General features: G+C 45.9%; 1 long non-coding RNA gene across 1 annotated transcript in view; it reads right to left on the bottom strand.

Annotated features, from left to right (window-relative positions):
- Positions 1 to 1,212: 1,212 nt before the first annotated feature.
- LOC123478260 (uncharacterized) overlaps positions 1,213 to 20,124 on the bottom strand; it is a 54,940-nt gene continuing 36,028 nt past the window's right edge. Inside the window, exons 2-3 of the long non-coding RNA XR_006653425.2 lie at positions 1,555 to 1,682; positions 1,213 to 1,290 (exon numbers count right to left, since the gene is read on the bottom strand). This is a non-coding gene — a long non-coding RNA (uncharacterized lncRNA). The remainder of the gene's footprint in view (positions 1,291 to 1,554; positions 1,683 to 20,124) is intronic.

Here is a 20,124-nt window from a genome sequence, read left to right as displayed (position 1 = left end):
GTCCCCCCATTAGCTTACCACCTGTTTGTTCTGATCGTTACTCAGCAAGGAGAGGGGAAAAGGCTAATCTGTAGCACATTTATATCAACAAACCTGCACAGAACTCAGCCTAATTATCCCCTTGAACCTGTGTCCTCTCAATGGAAGGCAGTTTCCCGGCCTGGCTGAAAGCCAGCCGCGACAAGCTGGTGTCCATAAGCGTGGCTAACGACAGCCCGCACTCACTCCGGGAGCGCCGTAATTGCCCAGAGCAGTTTACAGATCCATTACTTTATGGCCATATTTCAGAAGGAGGGGTCGGGGCTGGGCAGAGCGGGATTTCTAGTAGAGTCAGTGTATCGGACCGGCTTCCCTTTGGACCCCAGAGCATTTCCTGGGGAAAACCTCATAGACTTTTATACCTCAAATACTAGCTTTTCTGATACGAATTTATCCAGGAGCTGTGGTCATGGGGAGGTAGTGTGAAGGAATAAAAGGAGCACTGGACGAGGAGTCAGACCCCCTTGTCCACCCCTCACCACCAGCCCTGCACAACCTGGGCAAGCCACAGGATCACCTGCTTCCCCAGCTGTGCTTCTGCTGGCCACAATCCTCCTGGGTTAGGACCTGCTGAGCAGATGCGCGACAAACATTTCTTGTGAAATCCATTAGGTGCCCAGATCTCCATGGCCAGACTACAACTTGAAATGACACAGATAAAGTCCCTGTCACTCACGGAGCGTAGAACCCCCATAACAGACCGTCAATAACCACATGAGTACGATGCCAAATGATCGCAGTGCTATCGACGATTAGTGAGGCAAGAAAAAACAAAGGAGACTGAGGAAAGAGTAGAGGGGGGGGTGCTATCTTATCCATTCCTATGAGGAACACCCCCAGAAGAAACACTGGAATGGAGACCCCACTGAAGGAGGGATGAAGCCATTTGACTATACAAAGGAAGGGCGCTGTAGCCAAGAGAACCACCTGCACGTTCGAGGCACAGCAAAGGGACCGGCGTGGTCGGAGCGGAGCAATCAAGGCGAGCGCTGGGGGTGAGAGAGGACAGGGAGCAGGGAGAAGGGCTTTCTGGGGCATTTTCAGAACTTTGGATTTCCTTACTCTGAGATGGGGCCACGGCAGGACCCTGAACGGGAGAATCCCACAGTTCTCACCTTGTCTGTATAGTTTTACGCTGGCCACGGTGTAGGCACAGATGACAGAGAGGCAAGAGTGGCAGACAGCATCCAGGAGGGTCTGGCTGTGCTGAGACACAATGAGATGTGATAGGGCTGGGACCGCAGCCATAACCTTGGAGGTAGCAAGATTACACATGGAACAAGTGATGGTGTCTCGAGCCACCAGAAATCCCTCCCGTTATGCCTGCAGCCTGGTTTTCTCTAACCTGCTCTCCCTTTCTTAGGTTTAAAATCATCCAGGCCATGGTAAATCCATTGGTCTTTAGCTGTTTCTTAACAGACGAATGCCTCGCTGTTTCCTCCTAGATTTTATAGAGACGCCAACTGAATCACCACATGCCCATGACCCCCAGTGTCTGTGGTCACAGGCACTTACCTGTCTCACTCTTCTCCAGGTGCGGTGGAGCCACTCAAAGGGGGATGGCGGGCAGCGTGCTGGTTGTGGGTCTCGAGGCTGGAGCCAGAAAGCCTGAGTTCAAGTCCCGGCTACGACAACGTCCTCACCTGTAAAATGGAGATTATAATAGTGCGCTCCTCCTAGGTTTTGTGGTGAGGACTCAACAAAATCACATTTCATCATATAAAAGATCATAGTCATATTTTACATATGTGTGAAAGTCTTAAAAGGGTCTTAGGAACACAGCACATCTCAAAAATATTAACTCGTTCTCATAAAATGAATGATTTTTCTCCACAAAGTCGGACTCCAGTGCATCTGATCTTAGAGACACACGAGGGAACAAACCCAGTAAGTAACCTTCTGGATACAGCCCTACAGTTTAATGTCACGCACCAAATATAACACACCGAAGCCTTGATTTCCCCTGGTACCCATGAGAAATCCACTCTTCACTAATAAATGCAGGTTAGCCTTTCTTCAAGGTAAGGTTAACATTCTGTAGGATGTTAGTCAGAGTTTGGGCGAAAGGCATTCATTCTTTCATTAAATGGGTGCAGAAAACGTAGGGTTCACCAAAATTCAATGACTTTCTTTTCCATGAGATAACTCAGAGCCTTTAACTCTGTAATGTGTATTAGAACCACCCAAGAGTCGGATGCATATGCGGAGTTTTCTAAATTTGTAGGATCATGGAAACTGCTTTTCTTGCTTTGTGTTAATAATACCAGACTAATACTTTTAGAAAATACTTCGTAAAACAGTAATACCAATTACATCCAACTTATTTTGTCTTTTAGCCTGTGTCCCTTTGAAGTATAATTAATTTTAAAAGTTAATCGTGCTTGCTCCGCTGAAAAAGAATAAACCTGTAAGATAATATTTAAAAGTAATTATTGTAAAGTACACTGATTGTTATTAGCTCCCTCCAATTTTAGTGGCTGCCTCCTACTTCAGTCCTTTGAACATAACAGGAGCTACTCGTGTTCACTCTCTCCCAATACTTAATCCCTCATCATATTTTGCCTTCCCCAGCAGGCACATTCAGTCTTTCCATCTTGTGCAAAGGTAACATCTTCTCCTAAATGCTCCCCATCGCCGTTCTCACAAGAGCTCAGCATTCTCCGCATTCTTCCCAGATGCACGTTAACACATTGCCCAATTCCTGCCCGATCACTGGAGAAAATGATTTTAAGGCCCGCAAAATCTGGGTCAGCAAAATCGCCACCCTGTGCTCTTTGTCACCAGTCGGAAAGAATAATACAAATAGGCTGTAGAGCGTGTGAAGGACCCTTCAGTGAAGGAGAAACCCCTGAAAGGGGCTGTCCTGCTAACGATGGGCGGTCCACATCCACGCCACGGAGAGGAGGGGCAGGGCGACACCTGGACATTCGTCTTTCCACATCGGGATGCGTCTGTGTTCTCTCCTGACAACCTAGCTTTACCACAAGACGTGTTCGCAGATGTGTGTGCAGGTCCAGGTGCTGGGAACACGGCACTTGCATCACCTGGACCCGGGTCAACAACCCAGGACCCGTCACCTCACAAAAGCAAACAGGACGATTTGCCCGAAGCTTCACTTTCCCTCTCCTGCCCTGATGCTCATCCCATCCACTGCTAACGGTCCTTAAATTGTTCAAGGGAATGAATCCAGGTCTCAGGTGTGTGCGGCAGGCGGTCACTGATTCTTCTGGTGTCTACTGGGGACAAACTCCACCCTCCACCCTCCTCCCCATCAAGCTCCCCAGGTCATGGAGAGCCACAACTTCTTACAGGAAGAAACAAGAAAAATATCCTGTTCCAGGCCTGTGGATGTAGTCAAGGTGACTGTTTGTTTCTTCCTCTGGGGTCAAAAGATCATGAACCCGAGGGTCAAAGGAACGGCTGAATCAGGAAGGCAGGGAAGAGCTGTTTACAAAATAGGAAATCGCTTTCCTAAGGTGACCTCCAACCTGTCGCAACCTGCGTCCAGAAAAGAGAGACACAAAGTACAAGGGACCCAACGGCTGAGGCAGAGGCTCAGTACTGGTTTAGGCTGTCGCTGCACCCTCCCGCCCCTCCCCTAGGGAAGCCAACCCTCTTGATAAGAATAAAATCCCATTTCCTGTTGCGTCCTCTCAAGTCCCAGGCGAACCAAATGCGGTAGGACAGCCAGCGAGCTGTCTCCGTATTCTGGCTGCTGAGCGACAGAGAGAGGGAGCAAAGGAAATCGAAGACACCATCCTTGCTTCAAAGAGTTTGTGTGAGAATCAAGCTAAAAATGAGATCCCCAAAATTTCAGCTTGCTCATTGGTTTAAAAACTATTTTCGAAATTTGGGGACATCAGCTCTATGGTTCTAAAATGCAAACAGGTAGGAAAAGCAAATGTGGTATTTATTTTAATGTAAAGTCTCTGCTCCTTGGGTTACTGTGGACAATGTCAATAACTTCCTGTGTCTCTCGGCAAACGGACTCAGTTTTTCAAGCATGTTATTTTTCTTTCCCTCTGGCCAACCCAAGTCTCAAGGGAAACCAAAAGCAAACCTCTCCTTCAGGCATGCCAGTGATAAATTGATCATTTCTCTGGCTATTGTTTAGTCAAGTTAGGTTGCAATGAACCTAGTTCCGACTAAGCACTCTCGAGAGTAACACCAAGCAAGATGACAGCTAACTGTCTCTTTTGTCTAAATCAAATCAGACTCGCAATACCCAAATCACAACCTTAACTGGACCACGGAGTGTAAGAAAGTCTGCAGAATTCATCAAGGTCCCGGGATATTTTTCTCCTGCCTGGTATTGTTAGCCCGTGTTTCCACAAGAACTCTGAGGTAGAGCAAGGGTGTCATTTTTTTTTATAGCCCATCTTTTCCCCGAGGTTTCATTTCATAACGATTCTGGTGGATTTATAGCAGGTTTTCTGGTGAAATGCTTCCATGTTTCAAGGGTCCATTTAAGTCTGTATCATGTGAGGCACCACCTTCAGGAATGGGGAAATGAAACATTATTTTCAATGGTGATGCAATCAATTTTTTCCAAAAGTCAGATTGCTTAGTGCAAGTAAGTGTCTTCAACAACTCTGTCTTCAGTTCTCTGCATTTCAGAATATCCGCCCATGAAGTGATCTGTTTTATCCCTCTCAACTGTGCTGGGATTCCAGTTACTACAGTAAAACTCCAGGAGTTATGTACTGTACATAATAAAACTGATAGTTTATTAAGTCCAATAATAAAGCTATGTGCAAAACAAAGGCAAACATATTAGGGAGGTAAACCGTGCTGACCCACACTCTCCCTTTATAGAGTTTTAGCATCTGCAGGTAGTTACCCAGGATTTTACTATCTCCAGTTCAATATCGTCTTCTGATTAAAAACCTACGACTACTTATCTGGCTATTCTTTTATTAGCTTGCAGTCAGCATGCGTCACAGAATGTAATTTAGTCAGACACCTTGTCTAGCAGCAGATGGGAAGAGGGCTTTGAAAAAACCCAACCGTTAGTCCTTTAAAAATACACCAGAGAAAGCTAAGAAGCCATGGGGAGCCACAGTCCTCCGAGAAGCCTGGCTCTGGGAGAAAGGTACGCCTGGAGCCGGGGATCTGCACTCTGCTGGCTGAACAAGCCCTTCCATGGGCGTTCTGCTGGGACTAAGAGGAGAGGGGGGACTGAGCCCGAGCCTGGGCTGGGTAAGACATGCCTCAGAGTCTCCACACTTGCCCTTTCTCCTGGTGCTCCCTCAGCAAAAAGGGGAGACTCTGAGATCTAGTGGAAAAGTCTGCACATTAAGACAGCACCTGCGGATGACAGAGAAATGAGGGTCAATGTCAAGGTGGCCTTCAGTGACAAGAGCAAAGAGACTGGAGAGTGCAAAGACCCTCGGCAGCAGGCCTGGAGATGTCACCCTTCATGTGGGTGAGGGGAAGCAGCTGGAGTGAAAGGAACCTGCTGTCCCTTGTCACATGCAGCCCTCTTCTAAAGGAAATGATTTGGAAACATTTTGTTGAAATGGACCCCCAAAGGGTAATACTACTTATTTCCTCAATTCTGGGAGCACGGGCAGCATACCTGGATGTACAATATAGCAAGACAGTGTTGAAGACTCTGGCCAGGAATAATGCTGGGTTGTGGTGTTTGGAGGTGAATTGTTTACCAGGAGCTCTTACTGGAATATACTTTCAAAGCAAAACAAGAATCGATTTTTAATTATCATTCGTACTGTTGTTTTTAGGTCGTGCTGTGTAACTCCTTCGAAAGGCAAGCAAACATTGAGCCACATTTTTTATCCACTTTAACTGAAACCTTTTAGTCTGTGGGGGAATGAGTGAGCCCATGGCCATGGCCGACCTTGCCAGGCAGCCTGTGCCTGCTCCCAGTGAAGGAGGGGAGAGACTTTATAGTATGGAAAGGATTTCTATTCATTTGTGTGGTCCCTGTATTGGAGTCCTCCGCAGAAATGGGACAACTAGGGTATCTATATGTGTGTGTGTAGAGAGATTACATGTACACATATACATATATATACACATATATACACATGTACATATGTACATGCATATAGAGAGATTATGCTGCACTCTCACGAGAGAGTAAGAATGTAAAAGGTTAATAGCACTTTTGTATAATTATAAGATACTACTGACCTCATGGACCCCTTACAAAGGGTCTTAGGGACCCCCAGTGGTCCACGTTGGGAATCACTAAACTATTGATCTATATAAAATATCGTGGATGAGTTTCAAAAAAACATATTGAGCAAAAGACACCAGACGCAGAAAAGACATACACTGTTTCTTTATTCATGTGACACTGCAGGCCAGGCAGCAGTCATTTGTGGTGATAAAAGTCACAGCAGCAGCGGCGTGTGGAGGGGGGAAATGGACCGGAAGAAGGACGACGGGGAGCTGATGGAAGTGTCCCACATTCTCACTGGGGTGGGGCTGCACTGATATAAACACTGAGTCCAGGTCTTGATTAAAACAGGTAGGATCGTCCACTCAAACCTGTTCATTTCACTGTAAGTTTTACCTTAACTCAGAAAATAGGACAGAACCGAAAGACGGGACGATGGTGAGGAGTGGGGCAGGGGTGGTATGTTTGCAGCCTTGTGCTCGGGCAATATGTTCAAAATCGGCAAGGTTGGGGAGGGGGGCCAAGGCGAGGAGCAAGAGAAGCCCAGCTGGACAAACAGAAAATACAGAGTTGCATGCTGGAAACCACATCGCTGAAATGGGCTCAGCCCACGTCATTTCTTAACCAGATGTTACATTCATTTGTATGACCTTGGACGTGTCACTTAGCCTCCCTTGTAAAATAGTTTGGCACATCGCTCTCCAAGGTTGGGTTTTTTTTTCTTTCCCAACTCAGGGTTTAATTTGGGATAAATTCTTACTCAGAGGCCATAAAAATATCAATGTGGACAAGTCCTAACCATCATCAATATAAAATATAAGGCTCACATTGCTTGTTGTTGTTATTTTTTCTAGTGTAAACTCTGAGGCACTTATTGTAACTGAGATTCCTTTAAATAGGGAAAGATTTGCCTCGAAACTGCTTTCAACCAAGATGAGAGCCTCTCCCATCATTTAAGATCCAGATAAACACACCCTCCCATCTCCTTCAGGGCCCCTAGTCTCTGGACCTGCACCTCCCTCTCCCCCCACCCCCTCCTCCTAGTGTTCAGCTCATTAACAGATTCATTTGATACTTTCCCTGGGAATTTGCCACCTCTGGTGGGTGACTTGGGGCAAACAACTTAGAAGAACCCTGCCTGGCTCCTGGATGGTACTGGGCCGTGTCAGTGAGCAGCCCCTGAGGAGGCTGCTGTCCCTTAATTAGCATTAGCTAAGGCTGCACGCATGCCCCATGGCATCGGGAAGTTAAATGAGTACTTCTAGCTGCTCACCGGGCAAGGCAAACCGAGGAAAAGGAAATGGATCCCTAGAGGCCATCCCTGAGAAAAACCTTGCTCGTGTTAGTGAAGAGCACTACGGATTTTGATGGGATTTTTCTTTTTGATTATTTCTTTATTCCCAAGAAAAGGCATAACATCAAAGCATCAAACGCAGTGCTGCGTGAAGAGATCAAACATTTAATTTTCTTTTTATTTGCCTGGGAAAACACAGTTCAATCTTTCACACCTGTTGTCCTACAGAAAAAGATTTACAATTGGGATTGCTGAGACATTCCCTAGGGATCTGCTGTTCTCAGAGAACACTCCAGAAAGTGCTGGTAACTAGCAGTGTGGGTCCCCGCTGTGGGTGGGCAACAGCCTGGCCTCCAGGAATATCAATCTTACCAATCTGAGTACATCTGCCTGAGTTCTTCTTTCTGGTTTTACAGTGGAGTCACTAACCAAAGCCAGAGGGCACGCTAACCTCCCAATGACTGCACCCGCCTGTTGGGTACCGCCATGGGCGTGGAAGAGTGGGGGCTTCCAGACGCCATGTGGCTCCACACCACAGCGCCCCTCCCAGCTGCTCAGCCATGGCTGCCCAGCGTCTCCCCTTCGTCGGTGTGTGGCACGCATATTTGGGGGCTAGTGAGGAGGGCCTGAACATATAGAAAGATCTCCGCCCTCTCACCCCACAGGCCACAGGGAGCTTTATTTGTCATTGCATATTACCAGGCCGAAGAAACGCCACTCCATGTAGGAGGGAGAATCCAAAAGGTTGCAAAGCATCGTCTCCTTTCACGGAAGCCTTTGTCTCCCTCCACTGTGCACCCCACTCCCCCACACACTTCCGTAGTTTTATAAGAGGCAGTGATAAATAGAGCCCCGTCCACATGCGTTCCGTTCTGTTCACATCTTCCACGCCTTCCCCTCCAAGGGTGTCTTTCTACCAGTTGATTAATTTTGTGATTTTTAGCACCATGGTGCAGTGCAAAGCTACTCAAACCCGTGATGGATCTGTCCGCCCTCAAACTCACACTGACAGGCTACTGTTCGTGGCTGAGCACAGTTATCGAGGCCATGAGAAGGAATCTGAACGCAACAGCAATTCTCAAAACCCACTGATCGTAGCCACACGTGTCTGGCTAAGTCTGGGTCCAGGAGGGGTTATTTGTATCAGACCACGAAAAACCACTGGGAAAATTCTTCCTGGGAGGTGTAGATCTCCGTGTGCACTGAGTCTATCCTACGTAAAAGAGAATTGGCCAACTCCACCTTAAAGACAGCCTGCAGCCTTCTTAAACCTCAGAACCCAACGGTTCCACGCAACACACAGCACACAGACCGGCGTTCAGGAGACATGGAAGCCCAGGACTGCCTGTCTGTCTTCGCCGACCCAACACCTGTCACGGTTTCCGCTTCCCAAATCTTGTAGTGAAGCCCGTGGGGTTCCGTGCACAGCGCTGCTCTCTGTAGAGGGAATGCCCTGCGCCGTGAAGACACCAGCATCCGCAATAAGGTATTACCTTCGCTTACCTCCTCCGAGTGTTCAACAGGCTCCCCTTCCCTCATCTGCTTCTGAAAACACCCCCAGAAGGTCGGTATTATTACACCCACTTTGTTGAGGAGAAAGGAGGACAGCATGCTCAAGGGATCTGCCTTCGGGACGCGTCTTCTGACAGCCACAACCTGGGCGACGGTCCAGATCAGGCATCTTTCAGTGGCACCAATAATTCCACGGTGGTTGATGGCGCGCAGGGTGAGAGTCCGGCACACTCTGGGTGTTCCCACCAATAGCTCTCAAGTGTTCACAACCCAGAGAGGCCTGGAGGCTCCTTCCTGAAGACCCCAGGGCGCTTTCCATTCTAAGACTTAGCATGTTCCACTCGCCCAGGTATTTTCAAGTCTTTCTTCCACGACCCTGTGACTCCCCCTAAGTCAGACAGCCTGGCTGACTCAGTGCTGTGTAGCCGAGCCCAGTGACTGGGACCCAGGAGATGAGCTTGTGCCGAGTAAGTGAATGGTGCTGATCAAATAGTCTCCAATCAAAACTATGCTGAAACCGGGCGTGAACAAAGAGCGCATGATGAAAGCGGGAAGGGGAAAGCTGCCCAAGAAGTCGGGAGGGCTCCAGGGAAGGTGACATGGGCTGAACCTGGACTCCTTGGAAGGACTTCATAAAACAGAGAGGCAAAGACATTCCAGGTGTGGAGACTTCATGAACACGGTACCAGGTGTGGCCCCGCATGGCCGGACTGAGAGACAGCACCGGCGGGTCGGAGGGACAGTGCCTGAAGGGGGGTGGGTCCCCGAAGACCAGGATGGAAATGTAATGAAGAAATTAATTAATCTACACAAATGAATTTTAATTGGATGAAATCAGTTAAGATGACCAAAACAAATTATTTAATTCACATGAATCAATTCATCAGAGTCAGAAAATTTGCCTCAATGTATAGCTCCAAAGAATGTTGTTTCAAGCAGGACATTTCCTAAGAGGGAAAATACACACTGCTCTAGGGCTGCAATGATGAGGTGGAAACTGGAGGCCTGTGGGCACCGTGGTCCCGGGTTCTCCTCCCTGGGGCTCCGCCCCTGTTGCTGCCTGGGAGGAGCTGGCCCCGCCACCCCGCAGGCTGGCGCAGCAGGACCGCCACACCTGGCATGCATTCCTGGGCCTGCAGCCGCACCTTGGGGGCACACCGGCCAGAGTCTGAGCTGCAGTGCCTTTAGGGGTCCCCGAGGCCCTCTCAATCAATAATCCCTGGGGTGTTTTACGAGGGTTGGATCAAGCGGATTCGGAAAGGGGACACTTCAGCGGCACTTCAAAGACGGGCCCCAGCTGCACCTGTAGCATTTATGAAGATCTATTAATAGAAAGCACACGACTTAGCCGTAATCCCCAATTCATAGAAAATCGATGATTTATGCCTTGGGGCCCAAGAGGCACTGAGGACTTTGGCTCACGGGCTGTGCCGGCCCTACATCTGGCCAGGGTTGACATCGGTCATGGGGGGCTGTGTGGGACCTTTGGGTCCTGCCATTGAATGGAAAACTGTTCTGCGCGCTGGCCCTGAGTCCTTGGGAACTGGATGGCTGGGAGCTCACAGCCAGACCAGCGGTCTGTCCCTAGCCAAGCTCCGCCCCTCCCCCTTCCCCGCCTGGACCTCCGTTTTGTCCTCTGGAGTATGGTGGCAGTCACCCCGACAATCATCGGAGTACCTTGTGGGGGGCTGGGGAATTCTAGAACCCGTCTGGGGCCTAGTTGGTGCTAACGGTTTATGTATTTGAATTTCTCATTAAAAGAATCACGGAACAGATCCATTAATTAATGTCTTAGTTCACCCCAAAGAGGCAAAGGCCAGCTGCCCTCCGGGGATACTTCGGCTGAATATAAGAAAGAGAGAAAAACATTTAAATCACAGAAGGAAGGATTCAGGTTACACAACCCTAAAAAGAAAACTCCACAAACAGCAAGGAGAGGAAACAGATCTTTTGTCAGTCTTTATAAAAGTAACATTCCACAGAAGGTGAGGGGTAGGGGGTGGATATTCTCTTACTTAGCCGGCTGTATGATAATCGGTATGCAAAAGACCCAAAGACGCATTTCCTCCCTATCCGTCAACTCTTTATAAAGGAACAAGTGTGGGTAGACCTGTCTGTACTGAAAGACCTCACATTCCCTTTTTTCCTGGCTCACATGTAAAAATATTCTCTACCTGTTACCATTTATGTCAAACCCTTTAATTAATTCATTATGCCATCTTAATCCAGCCCCCAGGTGAGAACACCTCTGTCCTCAGAGCAGAAATGTGACAGCCAAACCAAAACTTCAAAGCGTCATCGCTGCAGAGTGAGGAAGCTCTGGGCAAAGAGGTCTACACCCTCCCAGAGTTCCTTACTCGGGACAGAGGCTTGTTTTACAGCGCGACCCTGGAACAGGAGCGGGGGCGGGGGCGGGGGGGGGGAGGGAGGGAAGGGTTGGGGGTGCAAGAGAACCCCCCACCCCACCAGGAAGAACAGCCAGTACTGGGAACGGTGGTCTCAGAATGGGGTGCACTTATCGGCAAAGAAGAAACCAGACCCATCCCATCATTTCCCTACACAGCGAATTTTTTCTCTGTTATAAATACATGGTGTGCGCATTGTTTTTTAAAAAGCGGCAAGTCCGTCAAAGTATGAAGAAGAAAACAAAAATAAAACAAAAATTGTCATTCAGTTCCCCCTCTGGAAGTCACCATTGTAGATATTTTGGTACATTTCTTTCTACTTTTTTTCCCTATGCTTATCTATTCAGAAAGAGATGGTAGGGATGGAGGTACAGAAGTTTTCGTCGTTAAACAAGGGAGGGTCACCCTCTAGGCTAGTTTGCATGGTGCTTTTTCTTTCGATGCTCTCTCATGAAGACTTCCCTATGCCATTAAATATTACTTTAAAACATACATTTCCATGCCTCTAAAACTACGGTTATAAGTTAATTTATTTACCTGCTTCGTCAATTCACCTTGAGTCTATTATTTACTTTCCACTCTTGCAGCTAACACAAGAGTAAACATTCTTGCTCAGCCCAGAAAAGTAATAAAATGTAGTGTTAGGGCCCCAAGGTCAAGAGCCCGGTGGCCTGAGTTTTAATCCCAGTCCCTTTGGGCAAATTACACAACTTCTCTGCACCTCAGTTTTCTCACCTGCAAAATGGAGCGATGATAGTGCTCACCGTAAGAATTGTTACTTAAAGAGTTAAAATATGTAACGTACTTAGATTTTAAGTTGGCGGCTGATACATCACGAGAGCTGTGTGATGGTTGGGTGTCGCTATTATCACAAGACCAGCCTGCTCGGCTCTGCCCGGGATTCACCCAGAGCTGCGCCCACGCTGGGGTCTCAGAGTACTAGGCATCGCTCATTCTCCGCGCCGGGTGCAGCTGTGGGTACAGGAGGGGTGGCAATCGTGGCGCTCCATTACCTTGACACCCCTTCCCACGACACAGTCATCCTTTCGGCGTTCAGTGGCTTCACCATCCAAAACAACATCGCTGAAGACAGAAATCCACACGCATTTCTTTCTCCCCTTCCTCTCCCCACGCTCTGTCTCTCACATCCACACCCCACACGGGCCAACACAGGCCTCGCCCTCTCCACCCCACAGCGAGACAGACCCTCAATCCCAAGCAACCAGAGGGAGGGGTCAATCCTCCGTCCACAGACCTGTCTTTAGAGTCATTTTTAACCATGATGTCCAATAGTTTTGTTTCTTTCTTCTCTGTGTTTCTTTTTTGCCATTCTCCTCAGGACTATGATTTATGTTTTGGGCTGAATTCTATTAGGAGAGCATCTTTCCTCCTTACATTGAAGAGATTAGAGAGAGAAAAGGATGTGGTATATGTGCGTATCTACAGGAAATGGCGCTCTCTCTCTCTCTCTCTGTCTCTCTCTCTCCTGAGAGCCACAGTTTGGCAAACACCTCACCTCGGGATTTCTGACATTAATGAGGTAGCAGGGAGTACGGAATTGCCTGCCGAGAGACAGACTTCGCGAAGATTGCTCCGAGCATCTTGCTCAGCAGAACTGATAAGATTAAACCAACCGTGACCCAGTAAACAAACCACATGGGAAAGACCAGAAATATTTTAGGGTTGTGCTCCAAGGAATGTAACTTTAGTGCCCCGCGTGTTGGACAAATTGAGTTATGGGGAAGAGGACTAGGTCAGAAAACAAACCGAGGGCTTGTTTTCCTGTTTAAAACTCTGCGGCCTGGGGTTTAGCTTCTATAATCTTGTGGAAGGAAGACAACTCACAGGAAAGGGGACTCCTAAAATAGCCTTTGCTGAGATCACCCTTTCCCTGCGGCGCTCTCTCTCTCTTCTCTTCCCTGCCTCTGCCTCCCATTGAGGTCCCTACACCTCTCTATAGGCCCGAGGCTAAATCTCCAGCTGGCCCCAATCCAGGCACATATTTTTTACAGGGTAATTCTACACTCTGGGTACTCCATTCTGTCTAAATGAGTCAGCAAGCCTTTCCCAATTTCGTGTTTATTTGCTTGCTGATAAGGGAGGTCATGTTCTCTCCCAGAGAGAGTGCGTGGTTATCTGTGGGGCTGCAGGGATGCCTGTGTTTATGAACTGCTTCTGCCCCGTGCCAACAATGTGGTGAGGGGAAGGTACCAAGCCTTGATGTACTCATCTGTAAAATGGGACTCCTGCCAGCTTGGCTTACGGCGAAGGACCAGTGTAAGGATTAAAAAAGATGCTTGTATGAAGCACCTCATAAATTGGAAAGGCCTCGCCCACCTGCCACATCAGCTGGTCGCACACCCAGGTACGTCTTTTAGGGTAAGGCAGGCCTAAGGGAGAATTTAAGTTACACTCCACTCCTGGCCACATGACACGTCCCAATCCCTCCTCCTGTCTGGGTTTTAACTGGCTGGCTTCTCCCTTGTGTGTCCTCGTCCCTTTGCAGAGACTTCTTTCCCCGCTTTGGAGCATGGATGATGGGTGGAAAATAGACAGGGGGAGGGTAAGAATAGTGTAGGAAATGTAGAAGCCAAAGAACTTATAAGTATGACCCATGGACATGAACTATAGGGGGGGAATGTGGGAGGGAGGGGGTGGGCAGGATGGAGTGGAGTGAGGGGGGGAAATGAGACAACTATAATAGCATAATCAATAAATATATTTAAAAAAAAAAGTCATCAGAAGCCAGTCAGGTCTGTATTAGCCCTGATGGCAAATGTGCTGGTCCGCTGACTTCAGGTGACAATGATCCCCATACGTACAGAGAACGAGGGCTGGGAGAGAAGGTGGCCAGCTGTGAGAGGCTAATTTGCAGAGCGGTTTGAAGTTCTCCTCTTGCCTGGGACAGTAAACGGATGCCCTGTGGCCATAAAAATGAGCAACACCAGCCCCGGCCACTTGTCCCAGTACTAGAGGGTATCCAGAAACCCCCTGGGTGGCTAGCTGATGGGAAACAGGAGCTGCCTGACTGTTCAGCCTGGAGCACTCACTCCTACACCTCCTCCCCATCTGACACCTGCCCCACCTCCATCAGTTACAAAGTCACGTGACACGGGACCAAAGGCGCATCCAGGAAGAGAGGATGTGCTTGTTAACATGGAAGCAAACGAAGGAGGTTGATAACATTTTCCCAGTGCCAAGGGCTCTCCAACTGGATCTCACTATCTCCCCTTTCTTTTAATTCACAGGAAGGAGGAGACTTAACCTTAACCTGTCTCTGAAAAATGCCACCTGCCTGGGAAGGTGACAAACCCTGGAAAAGATGAGTTTGTAGTCTGATATGTTTACGTACCTAAGGAACGTGCCCACTCTAAAATAAAAACAACCAACCAAAGAACACGTAACTCCTGAAGCAGGATTGGGATGAACACACCGATTATGTAAAACAAACACAGCGTAAAATACTCCAAGAGATAAAGACATTAATACTATAAATCAGGAACAAGAGATAATAGCAAGAACTAAACAGAAATGCTATTTAAAAAAATATAATAGCTGAAATAAGGAATCCAATAGATGGAATCAATAGTAGAATTGATAAAGGCCCTGGCCAGGTAGCTCAGTTGGTTAAAGCACTGTCCCAACACACCAAGGTTGAGGGTTTGATCCCTGGTCAGGGCACATAAAAGAACCAATAAGTGGAACAGCAAATTGATGTTTCTCTCTCTCTTTCCACTTCTCTCTCTCTCTCTCTCTCTTTCCTTCCCACCCCTTCCTCTCTCAAAAGTAAATAAATAAAAATTTTAAAAATAATAGAATTGATAAACTCTGGGATTAATCAGACATTTGGGCAACTAGAGGGCAATAAGAAAAAAAAGTTCTTTCTTTTATACAAAATATATTTTAAAAAGCTAAAAGACATGGAGGATATATATAAGCAGGAGTATCAGTGTGCAGATGATGAAGGTGCCAAAATTCAAAAAATGAATAGACGGGAGAAACATGACAACAATCTTGATAAACTTTTCATTATTAACAATATATGATATAATTTAGATTTAAAAGACTCATAACATGCCTACATGCATTCTAATGAAATCTAAGAATGTCAAAGATAAAGAAATTATTCAAAATGCTTCCAAAAATAAGAAAAAAAAAACTCATACGGGAGAAAGAATCAAACTTATTCCATCTTATTTGGCAGCAACTTGGATATAAGAAGTAAAAGTTTTTTCAAATTCAAATAACAAGATTCGTACATTTTTATTTAGGGATATTGTCCCTTAAATATGAGGATTTACTAAAAATATTCTCAAGCATATGGGCTTCACAAGATTTGTTCTTCTTTTTCTTCATCAGCATTCATGCCCCCAGACCCTCCCTCATGCCCTGCCACCCCGCCCCTCCCCAGCGATCATCACACCGTGGTCTGTGCTCACGAGTTCTTTCTCCGTTGTGTTTGGGTTTTTTTACACTTTGTGCTGGGCCCTGTGAGTATATGGCTCTCTTTATTTGCAGATGATGTGATCATTTGCATGGGGAAAAAGAGCACAGCCTAACTCTTAGAAGGAATCAAGGAATCTGGGGTGTAGGATTTTTTTTAATGAATATAATTTCTCCAAATTATCAATAATCAATTAAAGATGTAAAATAGTTATATTTTATAAAAAAGATATTATTTACAAAAGCTAGCAACATTCCCAAGATTTAGCTTAATCCAACAGACAAGGCCTCTAGGGAATATTTCAACACCACAATAAACATTCTAAAAGAAAATCTGTCAGTTTAATTTCTTGGGTGAATAAACAACTATAAGGGTAGTGATTCTCCCCCCAACTAACCCACAAATTTAACACAGTCCTCATTATACTCCTTGGTTGAGTTTTGAAAAGGTACTTAATAAACTTATTCTAAAACAGTATATGAAGAACAAAGGTCCGTGCATAGCAAAAGCAAGTTAGACAAAAGTGAAAATTGGCCAAAGTAATGAAAACCAAAACCAAACCAAGACAAACAAACCACAGAGCAATGGAACTCAACAGAAAGCGCAGAGAGAGGTCCACGTACCCCATAATATGAGACAAGGTGGGCACTTATGAAACAATTAGGAAAGACTAGGCGGGGTGGATGGCTTGGGGAAAGTGGTTCATCATGTGAGGGAAAAATATTAACCCCCAATTTAACATGCTGCACACGTGAACTCGAGGAAGACCAAAACCTCAAACATGAAGTAAAACAATGAAAATCACAGCTGATAGAGGAACACAGCTGGCTTTGTGGGCACAAGACCTGAAGGGGCGACACCCAGTCTGGGCGGAATGCTCTGCTCTTGCCAGCTGGAAATTCTCCACGATTTTTAAACAAAGGGTCCCAAACTTTCATTTTCCACTGGGATGGCCATTTATGTAGCCGGTCCTGCATAAAAGTCTATCTCTGTGACCGAGGGGTAGGAAAGACTCGTGGAAAGCCCACATTGGAAGGCATACATTGATTTTCGCTCAGTGAAGAATAACATGGATAGAGTAATCCGACATCACGACAGACTGGGGAGAAGCTGTTTGTAAGGTCCAAAGCTGACCCGACACTAAGACCCAGAAAGTGCAAGGAACAGGGTGGCCACCGGCCTTCATTCTTTCCACAGTTCCAACCTAGTTTTCATAGAAGCGGTAATTCTGTAACTGGTCTACCTACCACTGAATTAAATTACCCACTTTCCAGAACAGTCACAGCTGACCTAAACACGTTTGGGGATAAACAGAGCCACCTGTTGGGGGCCAGCGCACTCAGAGCAGCAGTTACAGAGAGTTCTGCGGTGACCACTCCCCCCAAGTTCAGCGAGCCTCGGGCTTCAGAAGTGAGAAGTCTATGGAGGGACTGGAGCCTCAGATGATGCTGTGACTCAGTTATGTGGGAGTCATTTAATACTGCTTCGGTTATAGGTCAAAACATTCTTCAATGTCTTTAAGCCTGTGCTGGTTCCCAAAACTTCCTCTTAGAGACTTGGACTCCTTTTGAATTTTCCACCACAGTGTGTTGACCCCCAGTACGATGAGTACATTAGACTCGGGGCCCTGGGGTCGCTGTCCAGGGCATGGCTTCCACGGAGCCTAAGAGCCCACAGAAACATCGGAGTGTTTTCCTGCAGTAAGACAGACAGGCACGTAAAGCCAACTCTTAATGTATTCACTCAGATCGCGTCTGACCTATGAGCTATGCTCCGCAGGAATGTGTCTAGCAAATTATAATTATGCAAAACAAAAGCATTGCCTAAAAATAGCTTTCCTTCCTTAGAAGGCAGCATTTTTAACAAAGTCACAAAAAACAGGTGATTACTTGGGTTAAAAAGTATGCACAAGCCTCACTTGGGAACGGTGCGCGGAGTAAGGGTGCTCGGTGGAAATACCGGCTGACTCCGTGCTTTTTCTTTCCCTGGTCAGGAAGTCGTCTCCTCACAACGTTGTTTTGGGGGCCTCCCGTGCACGACCCTGTTCTCACTGTGGATGAGAAAGCTTCTGAAGTTTCCCTGTGTGGTCTGACTTTTGATGTAGTTTCCTGGTAAATGTCGTTTATCAACCTGAGGTTGGTTTCTTTCTATCCGTAGTAGGCATTGGGGTGTCCATTATGACAGTCCTATAGTTATATCTCTTATGTACAATATCGCATGAATAGATTTCCTCTGTTGAGGTACTCTTGCAAAAAAAACCCCCAAAAAACTAACAATTCTTTTTATAAGCTGCTGTGTTTTACTTGCCTGTATTTATGATTTTTACATCTGTGGCTATGAGTGAGATTTATCCATAGCTTTTTGATACTCTTCTGTTCAGTTATAATGTCAGAATTATGCTGGTCTTGAAAAATGAGTTGGAAAATGTTCATATTTTCTATGCTCTGAAAGAGTATAAGTAACAGACAAATGATAGGTTTCTTTAAGGTTGATGGAACCCACCAGGAAAATCACTTCAAACTTTTCTATAAAGATGGGCAGGTCTTTAAGAATTACTTCAACTTATTTTATGATTATTGTTTTTTTTAGGTTTTATACATCTGTTTTATTACTCTATGTCTTTCTAGAAAGTTATCAATTTCATCTGTATTCCAAATTTGATGATGTAAAATAAGTATATTCTCTAATTTAAAAAAGTTTTTGTCTGCTTGTTTTCCCTTTGTTGATCTATAATGTGAGTTGTATTTTAACTTTAAATATTTAAATAGTTATCTACTTTATTAACCTTTTTAAAGAAAAAAACTTTTTACTTACTTGAAGGTTGTGTTATTTTTATTAATTTTATAGTTTTATATTCCATTAATTTCTGCTTTATTTTATTAACTCCCTTCATTTACTTTTTATAGGCTTATTAGTTTTTATATTTTAATTGCTTAATTAATTTTATTTTCACTCTTTCTTGATTTCTAAGAAGTAACACTTAATACATAGTCACTTGAGTACTGATTTATATTTGAGTACTATTACATCTTAATGTGGTGATTTCTTTTTCACAAATTTCTAAATGGTCTATAATTCTAACATGATTTCTTCTTAAACCCTTGTTTTAATTGGAAGAGTGTTTTATTGATTTCTAAGTGAATATGACATTTGGCTATCTTTTTTCTCAATAGCTAGTTTTAATACACTATACAGTATTCTCCCTTTACCCACAGGGGGTGCATTCCAAGACCACAGTGGATGTATTTCTTCCAAAGCCAGTTATATTTCTTATTGCGCATTTCTATATACTGTAGACTGTTCTCAAATAATCTTTTTACTGTCCATTCAGGTTGATGACCAAGGTGATCAGCATTGATACTTGCTGTGGATTTTCTCCACCTGTTTCACCAATCTGTCCAAAGGGAGGAAGACTTCAGCTTTTGTGTGAATGGGTGCATATGCTAATAGGTGCGTGAATTCCCTTTAAGGGCATGAATGAGCAGGAAATCCCCAATTACCAAAATGAAAAAGCCTCTCCGTGGAGTGGAGTGTTTCATTGACTATTTCACTCCTGAATACAATTGGGTTTCCTTGTGTTACACTCTGCATCTTTTTGGATTTCTAAAGTTCATTCAAAAAGTTCCACTTTTGTCCCTCCAGTGTGGGTATGCCAGGCCCTCCCCAGGTGACATGGGATACTAATCATCGTGATGAAAATAACTTTTATTGAGCATTTTCTCTGGAGCCTGGGCTAAGTGCTTTATTTGGGTTATCTCCCTTTAGTCCCAATACCACGCCAGGCAGCTGGCGCTTTTGCTACCCCAGTTTTACAGATAACAAGGCTAAGTCTCTGGGTGATAACGACACTAGTGAAGATTACATACCTCGCTGCCCTAGGTTACATCTTTGCAGAAGGGACGGAGCCAGGATGTGGATCGGACGAGCCGATCTTAACACAGGTGCACCCTGCCCCTCTCTGACAACTGCCACTTTTCTCTACTGTCATGGGGGATATGGGATCCTTTGTAACCCTTGATCAGGTTGTGGAGCTTGGAGGAGAATTCCAGGAAAAAATAAAAAAGTCTGGATGAGACAAACGCATGGATTATAGGAAGGGGTGCCTCCTGTGCTGGGGCATGGAGTTCTTACACCTGAGAAGGAGACTTCTCGTAATGGCTTACCCAGGCCACACACGGAGACTGCAGGGCCTGTGATAGTAGTTTCAGGCCCTTGTGGCTCCAATTCATAGCCAGGGGCAGTCCTGTGCCGTTCCGTCAGACTCTAGTGCCCTCAGGTTTGCCCCCTG

This window comes from Desmodus rotundus, chromosome 10 (assembly GCF_022682495.2).
Source record: "Desmodus rotundus isolate HL8 chromosome 10, HLdesRot8A.1, whole genome shotgun sequence".
Lineage (NCBI taxonomy): Eukaryota > Metazoa > Chordata > Mammalia > Chiroptera > Phyllostomidae > Desmodus > Desmodus rotundus.
Note: the sequence above shows the minus strand (reverse complement) of the source record. Positions and strands in the feature narration are given on the sequence as shown.